This window comes from Nycticebus coucang, chromosome 20 (genome assembly GCF_027406575.1).
Source record: "Nycticebus coucang isolate mNycCou1 chromosome 20, mNycCou1.pri, whole genome shotgun sequence".
NCBI classification, from domain to species: domain Eukaryota; kingdom Metazoa; phylum Chordata; class Mammalia; order Primates; family Lorisidae; genus Nycticebus; species Nycticebus coucang.
In genome coordinates this window covers 51,572,026-51,577,952 of record NC_069799.1, presented here as the reverse complement: position 1 = coordinate 51,577,952, position 5,927 = coordinate 51,572,026, and the positions used below count along the sequence as shown (strand labels likewise).

The 5,927-nt window shown below is 43.6% G+C and overlaps 1 long non-coding RNA gene across 1 annotated transcript; it reads left to right on the top strand.

The window, feature by feature from the left end:
- The first annotated feature begins 256 nt into the window (after nucleotides 1-256).
- Nucleotides 257-3,236, top strand: LOC128573064 (uncharacterized). The gene is made up of 3 exons (XR_008376305.1): nucleotides 257-331; nucleotides 481-632; nucleotides 2,961-3,236. It is a non-coding gene; the product is annotated as an uncharacterized LOC128573064 (long non-coding RNA).
- Nucleotides 3,237-5,927: the final 2,691 nt, after the last annotated feature.

The window sequence follows — 5,927 nt, the reverse complement described above, 5'->3', positions numbered from 1 at the left end:
GCCACTGAGCAGGCAGCCAGTTAAGAGGTTCTGATCCAGGCACTGAGCAGCCAGCCAGTTAAGAGGTTCTGATCCAGCCACTGAGCAGGCAGCCAGTTAAGAGGTTCTGATCCAGCCACTGAGCAGCCAGTCGGTTAAGAGGTTCTGATCCAGCCACTGAGCAGGCAGCCGGTTAAGAGGTTCTGATCCAGGCACTGAGCAGCCAGCCAGTTAAGAGGTTCTGATCCAGCCACTGAGCAGGCAGCCAGTTAAGAGGTTCTGATCCAGGCACTGAGCAGCCAGCCGGTTAAGAGGTTCTGATCCAGCCACTGAGCAGGCAGCCGGTTAAGAGGTTCTGATCAGGCACTGAGCAGCCAGCCGGTTAAGAGGTTCTGATCCAGCCACTGAGCAGCCAGCCAGTTAAGAGGTTCTGATCCAGCCACTGAGCAAGCAGCCGGGTAAGAGGTTCTGATCGGCTCTGAGCAGCCAGCCGGTTAAGAGGTTCTGATCCAGGCACTGAGCAGCTAGCCAGAGAGAGGGAGCAGAAAGATATTTGAAGAAACATGGGCAAAAATTTCCCCAAATTGATGAACTCCGTGAACCCACATATCCAAGAGTCTCAATCCCAGTGGCAGTGGCTGAAGACAACAAAGGTGCGTTTCTCATGCATACTAAGTTCTCTGTGTGGCTCTGGGAGACCCTCCAGGGCAGCTGCCATCCAGGCGACAGCCTGGTGGGATCTGCCTCAGCTTTCCAGCCAATGCCACGCCATTCTCAAGGTGGCCCCAGCACAGGACACTCTGTTTTTCCATCCTGTCTGCGCTGAGGTCTAATGGCTCTCCCTGTCCAGTCATGCCTCCTCCCCTTTTCCTTTTGTAAATTTTCCTCCGCAGTAAAACTTTTACACCCCATGCTTCCTGGAGAATCCAACCTGTGGACAATCCCCTCCTCCTGTCACCCCATCACCCATGGAAGGAATTTTGGAATCAAAGTTAAGCAGATTGAGAAGGAGCATTTCTCCCTGTTTGGCTCATAGGGCAGTATTTCCCACTAAATTGAAAGCACTTTTTAATGACAACAGGTCCAGGGAGGAGGCAAATATTCTTTTAGCATAGTAAGAGGTTGCCTTAGTCCATTTTGTGTTGCTAGAAAGGAATTCCTGAGCCTGGGTAATTTGCAAAGTAAAGAGGCTTATTTGGCTTGTGATTCTGCTGGCTGGAAAAGTGCAAGATGGGGCCTCTGTACCCTGTGAGGGCTGCTTCCATGCATGGTGGAAGGTGAAGGGGAGCCAGCCTGTGTGCAGAGGCCACAAGATGGGAGGGGAAGCAGGAGAGAGGTGGGGAGGTGCCAGGCTCCTTTTAACAACCAGCTCTTGCAGGAGCTAATAGAGTGAGAACTCTTTCAAACCCAAGGGAGGGCATTCATATGTTTATGCAGGATCTGCTCCCATGCTCCAAATACCTCCTAGTGAAATTTCAACATGAGGTTTGGAGGGTACAAACATCCAAACCCTAGCAGAGGTGTTATTTTGTAAGATAGGTGCTCTAAGTCATCATAACAGGAGGAAAAAACAGGCTGTGGTCTTCAGAAGAATATGAATTCTAATTATGTCAGGGGAAGCCAGCTGAAACCTATCAGGAGAGAACGTCCATATGGTCTTGCTCAATACCCAAGAGTCTCTTTTTTTCTTCAGAGCCAGGCCACGGCTGGGCAGGGGAAAACCCATCAACACTCAAGTGAGGTTTTGGTTGGCAGATTTTACAGGCCCCCAGAGGACCAGAGGCCGAAGCTCTCGTATCTTGTGGGATAATAAACATTCCTCCGTAATTGGTCATATAAAGAGAACCGAGCCAGCAAAATCCCAACCAGCAGTTTTCTGGTGCTGGCTGATTTGGGAAGCTCCCTGGAACACCTGAGTAATAAGATTTTCATTTTTGCAAAGGTTGCTTTCACCTCCATCCTAGTTCAATGTGGTTTAATCTGGGAGATAAAACAAAAAACACCTCACATGGCAATGTTCAGGAAGGGGCTGCTTCTGTTTCTGAGCACCAGGCCAGTCACCGTCTGAGCTTCCCTATCAGCAGAAAGAGCAACTTCCCAACCTTAATTTCTCTTAATGTCCTTTCCCCCAAAAATGGTTCCCGGGGACATGCATGGTTGGAATATGAAGGGATTCGGACCATACTGGTGACAGCTACATCTGTCTGTGTGGAGGGTTTTTACAGTGCGAAGTGGTCTATTTTAATTCTATGAACTTCATTAGTTTGCTTATTTTATAAAGTGGTTCCCCAAAGTCTACAGGTATGAAACTCGAACTGAAAAAGTCAGGTCCCTTCCCACCTTCCCAGCCCCACCTTCCGTACCTTCCCATAGGCTGGGTCAGTTCATGCCGTCATAACTTTTTTGCCATCTGCAAAATGCATTTTGCTAACATTATTTCCTCCATCTGAAACGAGACATACCCATTGTCAGTCTGGCTAAGTGTGACCACTTTTTGAAATTCAGCTGTATCACCTCTTCCCAAGAGCTGTCCTGGGAGCTGCCTCTGGTTCTACCTTTTCTCCTGTCCAAGTACTAACAGGGCCCAATCCTGCCTCCCTTCTGAGATCAGGCCTGTTCAGGGTGGGATGGACCCAGACAACTTCTTTCTTTCCGGAAGCTTGAGCTGTTCTGCCTTCTGGGTCTCCCCTGACTCTCTTACTAATGTGGTGACTTACTAATAAGCGGTGACTTATTTATTGATAGAGTTTATGTAAGAGACTATGTTTTTCTTGTAAATGTGTACATTTCTTTCTAATTCTGTTCATATCATTCAGACACATTGAAGTAGAAAAACATCTGTAAAACGATCTGTGAAGCTAGTGAATGATGCCCCATGAATATATCAATGTACACAGCTATGATTTAATAAAAAAAGAGAGAGAAAAAAAGAAAAACATCTGTAAAACAACAATTGTTCTTTTTTTTTTTTTTTTTTGTAGAGACAGAGTCTCACTTTATAGCCCTCGGTAGAGTGCCGTGGCGTCACACAGCTCACAGCAACCTCCAACTCCTGGGCTTAAGCGATTCTCTTGCCTCAGCCTCCTGAGTAGCTGGGACTACAGGCGCCCGCCACAACACCCGGCTATTTTTTGGTTGCAGTTTTGGCTGGGGTCGGGTTTGAACCCGCCACCCCTGGTATATGGGGCCAGGGCCCTACCGACTGAGCCACAGGCGCCACCCACAACAATTGTTCTTAAATAGAACACCTTATAAAAATAAAGCAATGGTACAAATATCCTGTTGTTATATTCTTTAATATATATTACTGGTTTGAGATGTCTTTATTTGGTTCAGAAATATAGGACTGGCCAAAATCCCAAAAGAGGAATGAATGTGAAATTTAAGTAATCAAATGTAATTTTTCAAGAGACTCTCGACATTATCAAAACTTTGTTTCTGAAATACCTCATCTAGTGAAGGACTAATTTTTAGTCCCAGAGATGGAATAAATAAAACACAAGTAAATTGCCTCATCTTCCTGACATGCAGAGGGGAAAAACAAGAAAGGTCACTGGTGACAAAGGGAGTGGAGTGTTAGTATTTCTTGCCATTGGTATAAGGCTGAGTGTCCATTGTCAGTAGAACCCGAGGTTAGACTGCTCTGAGATGACAGGTGAATGGCCATGAAACTCATGAAAAAATGCCCATCATCCCTGGTTACCAGAAAAATACAAATCAAAACTATTCTGAGATTATCCCACATCACAAAATCCTGAATCTGCAGATGCTGATGTGGACACGGAGAGAAGGGAACACTTCTGCACTGTTGGCGGGATTGCAAACTAATACAACCACTATGGAAAAAAGTATGGAGACTTCTCAAAGAAACTAAAAGTGGACCTTCCATTTTATCCCATATTCCCATTACTAGGTATCTACTCAGAAGAACAAAAATCATTTACCACAAGGATATTAGCACTAGAATGTTTATTGCAGCTCAATTCACAATTGCCAAGACATGGAATCAACCCAAATGCCCATCAACCCAAGAATAGATTAACAAACTGTGGCATATGTATACCATGGAGTACTATTCAGCCATAGGAAAAGACTGAGACTTTATATCTTTTGTGTTTACCTGGATGGAATTGAAACACATTCTTCTTAGTGAAGTATCACAAGAATGAAAAAGCAAGTATCCAATGCACTAAATACTAATATGAAACCAAAATATAAACAACTACGTAGGCGTCTACATGAAAGAAAAACACAAGTGTAGGCTAGCAACAGGGAGGGGAGAGGTAGGGAGAGGAGTGTGGGGTGGAGGGAGAGTGATTGGCGGGGTCTCACCTAATGTGTACAACTTGAGGGTGTTCAACATGCCCCCCAACCCCCCGGTAAAGATCTCAACTACAATTTGAACTTTACCTTAAAAATGAAAACAGTATAATCTAAACATTTGTACCCTCATATCAATCTGAAATTAAAACAAAAAAAGAACTTGAAGTTGAGAATTAATTGGTTCCAGAAATCCATAGGTTTCTCAGGGACTAGTGTCTATTTTTTTTTTTTTTTTTGCAGTTTTTAGCTGGGGCTGGGCTTGAACCTGCCACCTCTGGCATATGGGGCCAGTGCCCTACTCCTTTGAGCCACGGGCACCACCAGGACTAGAGTCTTTCTTGCCTGGTGGGGACAGGGAACACTGGCACGTTGGTCTCAGCAGCAACAGAAGGGCTTGCTATGTGTCCTGCTGCCTAAGACTGCCCCTACAGGTGAGGACCATGACTCTGGATTATGGAACCAACTGGATACACCCCCAGTTTTGTCAAGACTGGCAGGGAATTTGGGGCACAGGTTGCCCATAATTTTTATTTTAAGTAATTTTATTCGTCTTTAAATAGGTAATATGATCACAGGTTACACAAAAGGTACCAAATGTTATATCATGAAAGTCAGTCTCCTTCCCACCTTCGCTAGCCGTCCCCCTCTCTTCCCCAGACGAGAAACCTGACAACTGTTATCACCAGCCTGTGTGTCTGCCAGAGTTTTTCCTCCACAAATAATTAGCGTAATATTCACATGGGTCTGGATCTTGCTTTTTTCACTTGATTGTTCTTTGAGATTATTCTGAATCATTATATATAGATGTATATATGGCATTCTTTTTTTAAACAGCTGAATATTATTCTATCAGTAAAGAAGCCATCATTCAGTCACTCTTCCTCCTTAGAGATATTTAAGTTGATTTCACTCCCCTGCATTAGAAGTAATGCTAATGAGACTTTTCTTGAACACATGTCATTTCTCATATGTGCAAGTATGTCCATTTACTATTTGATATTAGCAATTTATTCTGCAGAGGTCGTACCTATTCAAAATTCCATCAGCTTGAGAGTGTCTGTTTTTGCATACTCTGACGAATAGAGAATGTTACCAGACTTTTGATTTTTGACATTCTGGTGGGTGAAAATAGTATCATGTTATGGTAACAGATTTCCTTTCTCTTATGCGCAGGGCTGGCATATGCAAGTGCAGGCTGTGTACTGTGTAAGTCCAGGGGGGAACATTTCACACACAGCTTCATATGAATGGTGCCTCCTTGAATTCCGTGACCACCAATCTGTACAATACTAGGTGGTCACCCTATCCTGTGTGAGGTTGAAGTTGAATCAGTGTCGTTTGATTTAAGGGTCATAAATAGTTTCTTTTCTGTTAACTGCCATATCCCTTATTCAATAGGGTTGTTGAATTTAAAAATTTTGTAGAAGTTTTTCATATATTATAAACTATATATCACATAGGTAACATGAATTTGAAATAGTTTTTTTCTAATTCAGTGTTTGTGTTGTGACTTTGTATATCATGATTTTATGAAGGTTTTTTTCTTTTATAGGTAAACTGATCAATCCTTTCATTTATGGCTACTTTACTTGGTGTGTTATTTAGAAAGTGCACCTCAATTCCAA